We start from the raw sequence: 16,418 nt of genomic DNA, 5'->3' as shown, positions 1-16,418 counted from the left end.
TGCACATTTTTTGTTTAACAAATAAATTATTAAATAATGTCCATATTGTTTTGCTAGAGTGTGCATGAATGAATATCCATGCATCATACCATTTGCTTGTTGAATAATTTTCTATATATAGAAACTATGTGAATTATTCAATAAATAAGGGTGCCCAAGTTTATATGGTTGAGAAATTCCAAAAAAACAAGACGCACATGTTTTTGGGCATAATGGGAAGCGTGGAATCTTAGAGATCCAGTGCACCTGACTTGATGCAACTATATTATAGTAACATGGATATACACATATCATTTTCATATATCAAAAAATATAAAAAAAATGAATGATAGATAATATGCACATATTTTGGTGCAAATTCTATATGATGCATGCAATTTTACAGAGTAAGAAATCTCAAATTCTTTGATGCATGCACATATGTTTTGCACTAAACTTGTGATAGCTACGGAGTACATCATGCTATCATTATTTTCATGCAAAATTTTAGCTTGATCAGCACATGCTCAGTAGTACATGTATTTTAAGTGTTTCAAGCTACACGTAAATTATTACTCCATAAATATCATGTCGTGCAGTTGTTTGAGCTTGCTAATGGCTTGTGCGCCACTACTACTCCTCGGTCTTGTCCTTGTGGTCGTAGCTGCAGCTGCCTCGTTGATATGGTGCAAGAGAGAAACTGTTGCGGTGCAGAACACGGCCCTTGCTGCACCTTGCCGCCGTTGCCAGTCCTGGCCTCTGTGATCACAGATCGATTATGCAACTTGTATTGTGTGCTTGAAGAGAGATCTAGCAGATGATCAACCTAATATCAGATTTAAATCATCAGAACAAGAAAATGTGAATCATGCAAAATGAAATCAATTCGATTCACAAAAGCATAGTCACGCACAGTGGAAAAGAGGATCTAATCACAACTTTCCAATCGAATGAAAGATGCATCCACCACGAAAAAGAAATCACAGAGAAGCCTGCATCGCATCCTATCCCCAATAAGCACAAGCGATGCATCCTTGTTCAAATCGATGCCTAGGGAGAGCCGTCGTAGTCCTCAGAATCATGGGAATTCCATGGACAGAGAAAAAAATCATAGTAAATCATAGATTAAATACCTAGAAAAAATCATAGTAAATCATAGATTAAATTCCTAGAACTTGGAACCCATAGAAAGTGGATCTTGACCTACCTGTTCTTGTGCAGCAGCATCAGCGATCCGTCGATTCCCAGCGCTGAACTCAGGTTGACTAGTTGTAGAAGGACGGTGCTCCATAATTTGATGCCTCAATGCTCCCATCGATTCAATCTGAGCAAAAATGGCACAACATCTCCAAGAGTTTGCCATATTTTACTTGACATATCTTGTATTTTGCCAACTTTTAAAAATATATGCCAAGTAAAAGAAAGTTATCTCCAACAGTTTAGCATAATTCACTTGCCAAATCCAGATCTAACTTACATCAGGAACCCTGAAAGAGAAACAAAATTATATTTATGTCCTTCCACCTCTTGAAAACTTAAATCAGGAACCCTTCTCTATTATTTATTTCTTTTTTCACCCTCCCACCTGACTAGAAACCACGATGCCAACCGCGCGCCGCACGCGTATATTTACACGCTGGAGGCTGGTTTTTCCCAAGTTACCAAAAATTGCCAAGTCTTTTGCCAAACTGTTGGAGGAGTATTTTTAACATTTTTGTCAAAAAATAAAAATGACAACTCGATTTGCCAAACTGCTGGAGATGCTCAATCGAGTAATAGATGCACCTATGTTTTTGCATCACTGATCAATTAATAGATGCACCCAGTTCTTGCCGGACTTGTGCAGCCTCTGGACGAGCGTGGCGACGTCCATGGTGCCCGTCACTGTCACCTTGAGCTGCGCGGCTTCCACCATCACGCTCTGCACACCTGAAACCAACACAAACCAAAACCACCACGATTCAGCCAAACCGCCCCGGAATGCAAGCAAACCAGAACATCATCGAGCTAGCTAGCTAGCTAGGCACCGCACCTTCGACGCTCCTGAGCACCTTCCGGACCTTATTCTTGCAGCCATGGCAGGGGATGACCACCCTCGGCACTACAGTCTGCAAAGGATGAAGCACGAATCAAGAGGTTAGCATTCAGCTAGCAAACAAATCGGCAACTCAGAGCATTTCAGTTGAACCGTCGTGGTTCTTGGGGGAGAGGAGAAAGGCACGGTTGTGGTGCTCACCAGAACGACGGCCACAGGGGCCGCCGCAGCTCCCGTCGCCACGGGGAGTGCTCTGGAGACTGCTTTGTTCGGCTGCTCGGGGAGCGCAGAAGGCCCGCCGGCGCGCGGGGGGCGCCGGGCCGAGCAGCGCGACGAGGACGCTGAGGTGGGGGAGGTCGCCGCACCTGAAATCTCCGGCCGAGGGACGAGCGAGGCATGTCACCCCGGGGCAAGCGGCGGCGACGACGCGAACCTACCTGATTCGATCCGGGCTGGGTACCTCAGATCCAGTGAGGAGAAGGCCGGATCCAGCCCCGGTGGCCGGCGGCGGTGAAGGGCGCGACGAGGTTTGTGGCCGAGAGGAGGTGGGAGGCGGAGGGGAAGAGATAGGTGGGTGGGCGAGGGAGGGGCGAGCTGAGTAGAGCAGGCCGCTGCCGCTGCCCGGACCTTCGCCGCGGCGGCAGCCACCGGAGGCGCGGCCTGGGGGCGGAGGTGGATGGCGGCGCAGGGGTCGCCCGCCGTGTCGCCTTGGAGTTCGGCCCCAGCGAGAACTCTCAGGTGATGAGTGTAGACCGTATGTGATAGTATTTCTTATTTTATAAACTGTATATGGCATTACGAAAAGAAAGAAAAAGCTGTCGGTTCACGTATCCCGATGTCAGGCACAACATCTCTGCCGTCCATATATCCGGCGCATCGGCCATGGGCGGCTGCTTTGATTTTCCGGTCAATTGACCGGGCTGCAGCTGACCTGATTCCAGCCATACCTTTTAGTCAGCATGGTATCTGGAATTAATGAGCCACTAACCTATATGATGCATGCCAGCTATATATTACTCCCTTCGTCTCAAAATAAATATAATTATAGAGTTCAAAATTTATTCCACACATAATATTAACTTTGACCAACCTACAACAAAAAAATTAGGCAATTTTTGAAATATTTTTTCAAAAAACAACTAACACTTTATCTACTTGGGAACGTATCAGGTGCAAACCAACCTCTCCGTGCAAACTATTCAAACTTCAATCTGAGTCATTGGCACAATATAAAGATCGAAAACAATTGAAAACTTTTCTCACCCAGATTGAGTCCGCCGTACCCCTCACACTGGACCCGCAGCCTAAAAATCGTATATAGGAGGATGTTTCTACCCAAAAGTTATATTTTTTCTCACCCCCTCCGAACTTACCCGCCATGTATACCCACACTTACCGAATTGACCATGGCCCATGGTGCCACGGCCTCCTACCCCTCCTGGTGCTCGGCGCACGCCCCCCAGAAAAACTATGTATCGCTCACGTTACATATTATTATTCCATTGCCGGAAGGATTCACCAGCACATCTGAAAAGCAATTAGGCCCAAATAATATATTGTACCGGCACACTAGTGTTTCTAGGTCATTCTGACAAAAGTAGACCCGTGGTGCCATAGACATGCATATGCATGTGCAAGCTTCTAACCCATTCTGACGCGCGCAGAAGTGTTGCTCCACATGCGGCACACATATGTCTAAGCTAGCAAAAGCATATAATGATTTGACGCGTAGTGTTGTAACCTAGCAAAAGCACCTCAACACATGCACGAACGTATTTATCTTTTTCTTTATTTCTTTCCTCTTATGTGTTTGTTTCCTTTCTATTTATGTCGCATCCTATCACTATTTTGTGTGTTATTTATATCTTTTCCTCTCATTTATTTTGTTTCCTTCTTATTTATTTTTATCTTTTATCTTTCCAATATTATTTTCACTTTTTTATTTTAATAGTATTAGATTTTTCTCATTTTATAATACTCCTATCATTTATTTGATTTACTTGATGGATTATTCATCTTAGCTTGTAATGAGAAAAATAAAACAATTAAATTTGCATGTTCATGTATGCATGCATGCATCCTGATCACGGGAGTAGTTTTTTGTTCTCTTTTATTTTCTTATTTGTCGGTACCTCTGGACTAGGGTACCCCCTCTTGCTGCGTCAAGACTCGCGTCGCTCAATGTTTTCTCTCAAGCAACCACCAGGGGTCCCCTGCGGCGGCACGGCGTCGGCTCAAGGTTTCCTCTCAAGATGGAGCCTGGAGCCGACGGCTGTGGCTCGGGAAGGATGTATGTCGCCTTCTCCCTCGCCTGGCTCAAGCCTCCCTTGGAGCTGCTGCAGACAGGCGTCGACCTCCACCGCAAGGCGCGGGGGCCCTGTGCCAGCACCAAGGTGGAGACGGCGAACGACCGCCCTTCTCCACGCTCCGTGCTCGTCCAAACGAGCACCCATCCTTCCGCTGCGCCAGGGTGTCAAGCTGGCTTCAGCTCACTATGAGCGGACATCGGGCTGGCTTCCGACGGTAGCTGGCAACGGCAGGGCCACTCCCATTCAAATCCAAAGAATATGTTCCCATGCTGTCTGAGCGTGGGACAATTCTTGTGCTGGGAAGAGTCCTGCAAGCTCCCGAGGTGATGCTGGATGATGCTGTATAGGCACGTCTAGGGCGCTTTCGCCCTCAACGACTGAGAAGAACCTCCAAGGTGGCAGTTCCACTCCGGCCAGGAACGTGTATCCCTTACGAGGCGACGGCTGTAGGTTACCTCTAGATAGGATTGAGTGTGTTTCTCCTTTGTAATGATGTGGTGCCTATGTGTAGTCCAGAGCGGTAAAGGTCCGCCCTTGTAAACCCGACCTCTGGCTTCATCGCACAAACAGGCGACACCAGCAAGTGGTCCAGAGCGGTAGAGGTTCACCCTCGTAATCCTGACCTCTGATGTACACCACAAATCAAGTAATGAAGGAGATTTGCTTCCTCAGTCTTATCTTTACATTAACTTAATGGCACTTGTCCGTTCGGCTTGATTGTTTCCTTCTTTCGTGCGGAGTCTTTCCGTTGTTGCTAACAATCTACATTGAGTTTGCTGGCTTGTGGACAGGCTGTGATACCCTTCTAGCTGGAAGGTGGCCCGAACTCCTAGGGACCTGCTCCGGGGAAGTGGTGCTTGTATCCTGGGGTGGAGAAGTTCTGCATAGCCGCTTAGCCTGGTAACGTATCCTAATCCTACGCACTTCACTGCCCTGTTACGAGTCCCCTAGTATCCGAAGCTGCCGTGCCTAGAGGTCCGGACTCCTTTCTAGTATAAGGCGTGGTTTCCTATGCCCTACCACAAGGTCCGATGGCGTATCTCGTTGGATCAATGGCAACAGCTCAAGTCCACTCCGGTGGCCCGCTCCGGCGGAGACCGCTCGACACGGTCGCCCAAGTCCACTCCGGTGGCCCGCTCCGGCGGAGACCGCTCGCCACGGTCGCCCAAGTCCACTCCGGTGGCCCGCTCCGGCGGAGACCGCTCGCCACGGTCGCCCAAGTCCACTCCGGTGGCCCGCTCCGGCGGAGACCGCTCGCCACAGTCGCCTGAAGCCGGGTCCGAGGAAGTGGTGCTCGCTCCCTGGGCGGTTCGAGGTCCGTGCAGCCGCTTAGCTTGATTCTGTACCCTAAGCCTGCACCTTCGCCGCCCTGCGGAGAACGCTCTAGTACCAGAACCTGGCAATAGGTGCTACGACCTTTAGGGGGTCCGGAGCACCCGCTCTCGACATGAGCACTCCAACACAACCAGGATTGCGTCAGAACACGTCACGATAATGGCCCCACCTGTGGGTTCGTACCTCCCCCGAGCTGAGCCCGGGGGCCACTGTCGGTACCTCTAGACTAGGGTACCCCCTCTTGCTGCGTCAAGGCTCGCGTAGTTATTCGTAACTACGCCAGAAGAAGCTGAGCAGCCGGACCCCCGCGGTCCGAAGCCCTTCTCACCCGGTCAGCAGCCCCAGACCCATTCCTTGCTAGGGAAGGGTCCGGTGACGCCGCGTGTCCCGGAGAAGCGAGCGCTCAGCCAAAACAGCCGGTGGCCCCGGACCTTCCACGGGATCCCGAACCCCCATATACTATCCGGACCCCTCAGCGGGGAGGGAACAGACACCCCGCTTGAGAGGGTCCGGAGCCGCCCCGTGCCCGCAGGCGCAGGCACGCACGCAGCCGCGAAGCTTCCCCGGGAAGACTAGCCCACCTACCGCATTCAATGCGGGAGATGTTAAGTGCGCTCTGCCACAGCAGAGCCCGAGGTGACTTTTGCCAGGCTGTACTGTTGATCGCGCGTTACCAAGGCGCACAGTGCAGACGCTGGCGCCACCCACGCCACACGCGTCAGTCTGCAATGCCAGTTAGACACGACAACTCGGCGACGGAATATCATAACGCCTACGCGGTAGACCCAACACTCTACACCACAACATACACCGCCTCAACGGGCGCCTCTCCGATGGGACAGGTGAAGACCCCCCTCGGTCAGAGAGTCTACAGGGCGATGAAACGTATCAGAAAGAGATTCACAAGGCACTGTTAATGTCTTTTGGATGGTAAACTATACATCCTTGTTGGGCCCACCTGTCGGGGTCCAACGCCTGTGTATGCGTCCTCCTTGCGCTATAAAAGGGGATGCCCGCTAGAGAAGGACTCAGGTCCAAGAAAAGACTTGGAGGCAGAGGATAGACTCATCCACAGACACGAGAGCAATACAACTCTCAGTGGACGTAGGGTATTACGCTCCGGCGGCCCGAACCACTCTAAATCCTCGAGTGTTCTTGCTTCATGAGAAGATCTGAGGAATCGCTTGCACTTCCCCGAATAACCACCCTCTGGGGTTAGACAGGTGCACTACGCCACCCGGTTGTGGCCCTCCTCCTAGAGCCACGACATTATTGTTTTTATCCCCTTCATTTTTTCATGTTCTTGTTCTATTTTTATTCTAAACCTGCATATACAAAATAATTTTCCTTTCTCCTTTAATTTATACTTATTTTCCTTTTGTATTTGTATCTTGATTTTTTTCTTTATATTTTTCAAACTAATTTCTACTATTTTTTATTGTTTGTATTATTTGTATTTGTTTTACGATTGTATGTTATTAATTATATATTTAATTGGATTATCTTTTATACAAAATGTATAATCGGATTGAAGAATTATAGTATAAAACCTTTTTTCACATTATTTAAGACTGACTCATACTATATTAATTTATTTCTATTTTAAATTCATAAATTGTGTGAAAATATTTATTTTCTTTATTATATAGTAACTTGCTTATCACATGTTTATATGGTTATAAATATAATTTTTTATGATGTAGATGCATTTGTCTTGATGTAAAATTATTTATCCACGTATAACTAATTTGTTCATAGCACCAAATTATTTGTTCTCTTTGTAGACTAAATTGTTCTGTAATGTTGACTCATTTATTCGCGATATTCAATTTCATTATTTAGCATATACAATCAAATGTTCGCGATGTGTAATATTTTGTTCATTGTGTATTATTATTTGTTCATTACGTTTGTTCGTGTTGTTAAGATATTTGTTTCCAGCTGCCGAAATTTATTTTTGAGTATTAAAAAATATTTATTTTAAAATATAGACAATTGTGATCTTATTTTGAAGATCTTGTCATAAGAAAGATAATAGTACAATTAAATTTTAATTTGGATGTTCAATTTAATATTTGTAGCTTCTTTTAGTTTCGAATATGCATGATGTGGATGATGTCATCATCGTTGTCCTCTTTTGCAAGTAAAGAAATTTTTTTCTTTAGATAGAAGCGGCATGGTCAATAATAAATGGGCTTAATTACAACTTAGAATACCGACCACGAACATGCTTCCGGTGATGGTTTAGAAAAGCATATATAATCGCACCCCACGCCCAGCCGCTCGCCGACGTTGACCGGATGATTGGTTGCCCAACTGCGACTGCCGATTCCTCTCTGAGGCTGCCCGCAGCGGCATCTTTAAGCGATACGCAACGCAGCATCCAGTATGCGGATAGCGCAATTTTTGCTGCAGCGGGGGTCTGGAAAGCCCGCACTATTTTACCGCCGGCTCTTTCGCTCGGTATTCCCAGCGAAGTAGAGGGCGTGCTCTATCTTGCACTGGCCCCACCTCAGCCTCCCGCCGCCGCTGCCCCGAGTTGCTTCGCGCCCTTGCTCGGAACAGGGCGCTGCTCGCCGAAGAGGAGGAGCGCGCGCCGCCGGAGGCCGCCGTCAGCCTTCTCCGCCCCGCCGCGCATTCACTCGCCGCTCGCTGGCCACCTCCGTGCGGCCGCCGCGCGCTGGCGGCCCCCTCCGCCGAGGGAGCAGGGGTGGCGCGCGCATGTCCGGGGCGTTGGAGGTGCCGCGCCGCTGCGAGGGCGCCGCCGGGGACGGGGCCACGCCGCCCGCGCCTCCGTCCTGCCGCTCCGGTCGCCGCGCCACGCCTCGTCCTCCTACCGCCCGGAGACTCGCGGAGCCGGGGCCGCGCTCCGGTCGCCCCACCGCGGTGCAGGCCTCGCCGAGGAAACCGAGATGGCCACCGCGCTCATGGAGGCGGCGGCGGCCAGCGCCGCGGCCTCCGCGCTCACGCTCGCCGCTAGCAGAGCCGGGGAGCCGAGCCGCGGGCCGCCGCTCGCCGCGAGCAGAGCCGAGGAGCAGGGCGAGAGGCAGGGGCACCGGCAAGGAGCCACCGCGCTCCGCCCGCTCCTCCGTCCCACTGCGGAGAGGGCTCGCCGGGGCGCCTCCGCCCGCCGGCCCCTTGCACCCGGTCTGGTGCGGGCTGGCTCGGCAGCGCCGTGCCGCGCGGCCGCGCCGCGCCGCGCGGCCCCGCCATGCTCGCCACGCCGCAAGCTCGAGCAGCAGCAGCTCGCAGGGGAGGGGCCGCAGCTGCCCGGCCACGCCGCTGCAGCTCGGCCGTGAGGGAGCCCGGCGCGTGGGGGCGACGGCGTCGCCGCCTCCACCTCCGAGCCCCGCCGCATGCCGTCATGGCCACCTTGCCATGCGCCGCCGCGATGGGAGAGCGAGGAGGGAGGAGGGGGCAGGGCCGGGCTCCATGGCCACCTCACCTCGCCTCTACCGGGAGATGGGGGAGATGGGGGAGGGCGGGAGATGGGGAAGGGAGGGCGCTGGGAGGAGGAGGATGCGCCGAGCTCCGCCCGTCCCGCGCAGCCGGGGGCCGCGCCGAGCTCCGCCCACGGCGTCGCCTAGGGCCGCGCCGAGCACCGCCCCCGCCGCGCGGGCCGCCGCACAGGTGAGGCCGGAGGCCGCCGCCCCGCCCCGCCGTGGGATCTGGCTGCCGCGGGCTCCTGCCGCGCGAAGAGGGGCGCGGAGTCGAGTGGGATGGAGGGAGGAGAAGGGAGCAGGAGGGGGCGGCGCGCCGGCGGGAGGGCGCAGGAGAGGGGGCGGCGTGCCGGCGGGGGGAGCAGGGGAGGAGAACGAGAGAGAGAGCGGGGAGAGAGAGGACGCCGACGGGGGTAAAAAAATATCTGACCTGTGGGCCCGTCTGCTGGTAGTTGGTATAGAGTGGAGATATAGAGAGTGAACGGGTGCAGCAAAACTGAATATAGAGAAGAGAATCTCGATGACCAGACAAAAATATTCTTTTTAGAGAGTGAATTTGGAAAGTAACGAGTGCGGAGAGCCTGAGCAGTGAGCACACCCTCCTCTCTCGGGTCTCGGGTCCTCCCTGAGCGCCGCCCCCACCTTCTCCCGGCTCCTCCGCTTCTCCTGTGCGCCGGCTGGCCGGCCGCCCTCCTCCTCCCTCTAAATCTCCCGGCAGCCTGGGCGCCGCTCTCGCTCCCCCGGCCGCCCGGTGCCCTCGAGCCTCGGCCGTCCCGATCTCCCGGAGACCAGGCTGCTGGCGCCCCCAGCCACTCGGCACCCCATGCGGCCGATGCGCTGCATCCATGCCTTGGGCTCCAGGTCGTCCGATCCGGCGCTCGGTGCAGCCGGTGTGCTGCCTCGAGCTCCCGGCCGCCTGGCACTCCGTGCGGCCAGTGCGTCGTACCCGCACTCAAGCTACACCGACCGCTGGGAGCCCGATCTTCTGATTCTTCTATGCACTTCTTGCCCGATCTGCTCTGCTCTGCACTGATTTCAATGCGCTGATATGCTCCTCCAATGCACCAATATATAAGTAGCATACGAATGATTTTTTTATGGGCTAGCTCTTTTATCTATATATTCTATATAGATACAACCCACTAAGTGTCATAATTGTATTTCTCTCAATCCTCGTCATCAATCCACTAAGTGCCATGTTGCTATGTCATCAATCCACTAAGTGCCATGTTGCTATGTCATCAACCCACTAAGTGTCATAATTTCTATTTCTCTCAGTCATGTTTTTCAATATATTGCGGTTCATCAAAAGTATAAATAAAAAAGAAGCTCAACAGCCAAATTTTTTATTTATCAATTAAATATTACTCTATGCAACATACATATGTTAAATCCCCTCCCTTTATTTTCTTTTATTATTGTCTCATGAACATTATTTTCATTTATCAATTAAATATTAGTCTTTCTAATATTAATAAATAAATCCACATTTGTTTCAAAAAGAGAAACAATTAGTCTCCTATGGAATTTCTGTCTTCTAAAATTAATGCATCCCTGTTGATGCAACCCACTAAGTGTCATAATTGTATTTCTCTCAATCCTCGTGCTGCCACGTCATCAATCCACTAAGTGCCATGTTGCTATGTCATCAACCCACTAAGTGTCATAATTTCTATTTCTCTCAGTCATATTTTTCAATATGTTGCGGTTCATCAAAAGTATAAATAAAGAAGAAGCCCAACAGCCAAATTTTTTATTTATCAATTAAATATTATTCTATGCAACATACATATGTTAAATCCCCTCCCTTTATTTTCTTTTATTATTGTCTCATGAATATTATTTTCATTTATCAATTAAATATTAGTCTATCTAATATTAATAAATAAATCCACATTTGTTTCAAAAAGAAAAACAATTAGTCTCTTATGGTATTTCTGTCTTCTAAAATTAATGCATCCCACTAGGAAACGTTAACAAAAAGAAAAACAATTAGTCTCCTATTGTATTTCTGTCTTCTAAGATTGATGCATCCCACTAGAAAATGTTAATTTATATTTGTCTCATTCCCCATTGAGCCACTAACAATGGAAGAAGCACTCCTTCATCCAACTTACTATGTCTCTTCATTTCTCTCATGTTTGTAACTTGATCATCCAAACTGTCATTTCCTTAAGTCTCTCTATCTAACAATACACTACCACCACCACCCATTCCACTTCTCATGATCTGTAGAACCCAACGCTCTATATATTTTGCTTAGTCAAAGCCATCGTAGCGTTACACACACTCTCGACTCCATTATTCCATTCGGTTCTGGTAGCTCCTTGCCTTCTCCAGCTGTTTTGCTACTCTTAAATTTTGTTTTGCATCACTGTGGCATGCAGGAAGAGCACCGTGAAGGATTGTTCCAGGTCTCTTCTCTTCAATGTTACACATTCATTCATTATGTTCTGATATTGACACTATGTTTGGTTCCTCCTTAATATTTTACTGTTTGATACAACTATATTTGTATAACTATATTTCCAATTATCAACATTTCACACATAACTGCATTCCTCACATTTCATTTTTAAAAAATATTTGCATAAATTTCGCTTAGCCAAAGAGTCGATACAAAGTCGAATCACTTCACAAAATGATGCAGACTTTTTCCATTTTCTCCTAAAATAAAATTAAAGCGATCTTACCATACCAATTACGATTCCTCTTTTTATCAGTTTCATCAACTTAAATTTTTTTATATGTACTTCAATTTTAGTATTTAAGCATATCTTATATACAACCATGCCATATATCTCTAATGCTAAAATTGACTGCAACTTCATATCTCCATCTTTTTAATACACTCAACTTCAACATTTTTGTCCACAAATCCCGCAGCAACGCGCGGGTATTCAACTAGTATCTATTACAGCATGAGCTAGAATATGTTAGATCTGTAGTGATATATCTGATAAAATGTGAAGCGAGAATGTCATGCTAGATCTACAGTGATATGTCTGATAAAATACGAAGTGATAATGTTTCGTCGCGGTCGAGATTTCCATGTGGCTCATCTTTTTTATTGTTTGCTTGCTGTTAAAATGTACTTATGTGCTTGATTTCCTAAAGTTTGTGGGTACATGGTTGTACCCGAAGATATGTAGTACCCGCGGATAATGGGTACGTATACAGATTTGTCCTTGAGACGGATCGTGAGCGCATATGCGGATATAAATTATTGCTCACAGATACATATTTATGAAGTCTATATCCACAAATTCTGTATGTTTCTATCTTTAGCTCATGGATACCCCTCTACCAAAGCAGTCGTTTCACTGCCAGAAAAAGAGCTATTAGTACCGGGCGGCAGGCGCCCTTAGTATCGGCTGCAGCAGCCGGCACCAGCTGGCCGGTACTAAATGGACGTCCATTTAGTACCGGTCGCAACGTCCGGTACTAAAAGGACCATTTAGTACCGGTCGGTAACACCGAACGGTACTAAATGGTTTTGCGCCCAAAAATTAAAGAAAAAATGTGGAGCAGCTAGGAGGCCCCCGCACACACACACGCATTGTAATATGCGCGTGTCACAAGTCACGCGAATTTCGCGCGTAATATGCGCGTGCGCGGTCCGTGGGAATCAAACTCACGACCTCCGACCTCGCGCGAGCCTTCCTTACCATCCCACATATGCATCACTTGTGACTGGATGTGAGATGCATTCCTTTTAAAGTAAACCCTAGAGGACCATTTAGTACCGGGCCAAGCCACCGGCCTGTACTAAATGTCGCATTTTAGTACCGGTCAGTGTTACCGGCCGGTACTAAATGGCTGCGCCATTTTAGTACCGGCCGGTAACACTGACCGGTACTAAAATGCGACATTTAGTACCGGCCGGTGGCTTGGCCCGGTACTAAAATGGTTCTAGGAGCTTCCAAATTTGGACCCGGTGCTAAAGTGGCGTCGATGCAACTTTAGTATCGGACCAAAACATGACCGGTACTAACGGCCGGAGACGAATGAGCCATTTTCTGATAGTGTTTCCTTCCCTTTTGCTCTGCAAAGTCTTCCCTCCTCTGCATGACCTCCACCACCGTGTCGTCCCCCCTCTCCATCCTACTCCTGCAGCACGCGTTCCCACCTGCATCGGGCAACGGTGCCATCAGGCTACCTGTGGCTGCCTCCTTCGCCCACGACCACGCCGAGAACCTACATGCCTACCCACGCCACCACCCACATGGCCAACGACTCCTGGATGCTTGGCCAATAAGTTCATAACGCCCAAAGCTACGAGATAGCAGTGGCATATATCTTAGTACATAATTTTTTGAATTTAATTTTAATATTAATTTAATTAATATATAATTTATTATATTTTTAATCACGTGCGAGTCGCATGTGCGTCTATGCTAGTATCACAAAAGATGAAATATATTTTAATAATTTTACACATAGTATTAGTTTGCATGTTCGGTTCAAGAATTGTATTTATTTTGGAACGGAGCGAGTACATGGCAAATGGGAGATGGCACGACACAATTTGACTCTTGACCATGCCAGGCACACGGTGCGGAGATAATAACTTTGTAATAAGCAGTGTGCCATGTCATGCCATCTCACGAGCTCACAGGACCATGAATTGAATGGTCGCTGCCGGTAGCTTGGTGTGGTGAGCCTAAGGCCCATGCCAGCCCAGGAACATATTCAAAGAAGCTCAGAAACTTTTAAGCTGATGGTTAAGTTCATCCCTCAATCTTTAGATAGATCAATATGATCCCTTAACTTTAATTTTTATGTTAAACTTATTCTTGTGCTATATTATACTCAACAATATCATGAGATTTATTCAAAAGGTTCTCTTTAGCCTTGTCTCCTTCCCCTCCTAAATTCCTCAATAGTTTATTATTATTAAAAAAAATTAGCTATGCAAAGGGGAAGCTACAGCGTAACAGCCTGAAAAACAAATTCCTGCAATGTAGTGGCAGGAGCATCAACGCATTTAGGAGCTGAACATCACAAGTGTTAAATTTTAAACATATAATTTTATTTATCCATGCATCGCATTGTATTGCGGGTGCATGAAGAGTGAAAATTTATGAGGGAAAGAATAGGCCAAGGGTAAAAAGGATTTTTTGCATTTGTCTCATGTCATTATGGAGTATAATATACACATAAAGATGAGTATGACCCTAAAATGAAAGTTGAGGGACTAGATTAGCCAATTTAAAAGTACTGGGACGAATTCAGCCATTGCAATAAACTTGAAGGACTAAAATGGCTATTTTGTCTTTCCTTTTAATTGGACTGGGCTGAAATAGCAGAGTGTTGTCGTACTGGCAGATGTGTGGGGGCGGCCATTCTCATGCCTGCTAGACGCGAGCCACACGTCATGTAGCCACGCTAGCACGCGGGGGAATCACAGATCTATTATCCATCACTGCTCTGACACTCTGAAACGTCGGTAGATATATAAACATAATTTCAATAGTTTGATATGTAGTGGATCCTTGGGGTTTGGTGACGTCATCTTGGCCATGTTCTCTAGGTAATCTTTGAGTTCTTGAAATACCTTTTTCTGCTCTTCGCCCGAGCTTGCTGGGGCTTTGGAGGGTTTTGAAAAATGGTAAGTTTTGGTCTGCTGAACGTGGAATGAATCTGTTCAGAGTTGCTATTCTGCCTGTTAGTTTTTGCACATCCCTGACTGATTGTGGATCCTTCATGTTTCAGAGTGGGGTCTGGATTTGCTTCTATGCCTTTGGTTGATACCAGGCATCCTAGCACTTTGCCCTTGTCCATTCCAAAAATGCATTTTTTTGGTTTAAGTTGAGGTTTGCTTGACGAAGGTTAGCGAAGGTTTCCACTAGATCCGCCACATGATTTTTTTTCTTTCAGTGCTGGTTACAACGATGTTGTCGACATAGGCCAACACGTTTCTTCTGAGCTGCAGTCCCAAGACTACTGATGACATCCTTGAAAAAGACTGACCTGTGTTTTTCAGACCTTGGGGCATTCTTACAAAACAGTAAGTGCCAAAAGGGGTTGTGAAGCTTGTTTTCTCTTCATCTTCTTTATTCATCCAGATTTGGAGATATCCGGAGAAACAGTCTAAGAGTGACATGAGTTTACTGTTAGCCGCGTCGTCGACAACCTTATCGATTATGGGCAGAGGGAAATCATCCTTCGGGCAGGCTTTGATTAAGTTGGTGAAGACTATACACATTTTCCATTTGCCATTTTTATTTTTTACTGGCACCGTGTTGGCCAACTAAATGGGGTATTTGACTTCTCTAATGACCTTCGCATCGAGAAGCCTCTGAACCTCCACTTTTACCGCCGCAACCTTGTCGTCAGACATCTTGCGAACTTTTGCTTTTTTGGTTTTATTTTTGTGTCGGTGTCCAGTCTTTGTTCAATAATGACATGACTAATGCCGCGAAGGTCGCTAGCAGACCATGTAAAGACATCTTTGTTCTTGCTCATAAACTCGAGCAATTCGTGCTCTTCTTCTGGGTCAAGGGTTGCACTTATTGTGACTTGTCTGTCTGCCAAGTGCATGTCCAGTGGTACCTTTTATTTGGCACTCCTGCTGAAATGTTTCTTTTTCTTTGTCTCTTTTTGGCTCTTTGAACGGCAGGGTTTTTTGTCAGCTTCGACCACATGGACGTTTCTTTGTCTGGGAGCGACACCCCGCTCGATATCTCTTGCCAATTATTGATTTCCTCAGACAGTGATGACTCCCTTAGTTGCTGGCATTTTCATGCACAGGTACAGCTGGTGTACGATTGCCTCAAACTTGTTTATGAGACCTCGTCCGAAGATTGCATTGTAGGGGTAGTTCATCTCCACGACATCAAAGGTGATGTGTTCTGTCCATGGGTTGGACAAGTCCCCGAAGGATATTGGGAGTGCTATTTTTTCCAGTGTGTTGACTCTTTTTCCTTCGAAGAAAATGAGAGGGATATCTGCTAGCTGTAGGAGGTTGCAGTCTATATTCATGCGGTCGAAGGTGCTGGAAAAGATGATGTCCGCAGAGCTTCCAGTATCGGCCAGGATTTTTCCAATGGTCCATCCCTGAATGTTTGCTTCGATGACCAATGCATCTGTGTGTGGGGAAACAAAGGAGGTCCACATCTACTTCAGAGAAGGTTATTGGAGTATGGGACCATTGGGTTTTCTTGACAGGTCCATCCACTAGGATGGAGTGGACCTGCCTGAAGTAATCTCTTCGTTGCCTTGTGTTCTCAAAATCAAGAGATGATCCTCCGGATATTTGCAAGATCATGCCGAAGGTTGGGAGGGCAGTGGATTGGGTGTTCTAGGAGTTTTGGTTTT

At 47.8% G+C, this 16,418-nt stretch overlaps 1 long non-coding RNA gene across 1 annotated transcript; it reads right to left on the bottom strand.

Moving 5' to 3' along the window:
* Window positions 1-313: 313 nt before the first annotated feature.
* LOC120654053 lies at window positions 314-1,307 on the bottom strand. Its single transcript, XR_005666961.1, has 2 exons — window positions 1,187-1,307; window positions 314-738 (listed from the first exon to the last, which is right to left on the bottom strand). It is a non-coding gene; the product is annotated as an uncharacterized LOC120654053 (long non-coding RNA).
* Window positions 1,308-16,418: the final 15,111 nt, after the last annotated feature.

Source organism: Panicum virgatum, chromosome 1K, assembly GCF_016808335.1.
Source record: "Panicum virgatum strain AP13 chromosome 1K, P.virgatum_v5, whole genome shotgun sequence".
In the NCBI taxonomy this organism is placed as follows: domain Eukaryota; kingdom Viridiplantae; phylum Streptophyta; class Magnoliopsida; order Poales; family Poaceae; genus Panicum; species Panicum virgatum.
The sequence above is the reverse complement of the archived record's forward strand: the minus strand, read 5'-3'. Positions and strand labels throughout refer to the sequence as shown.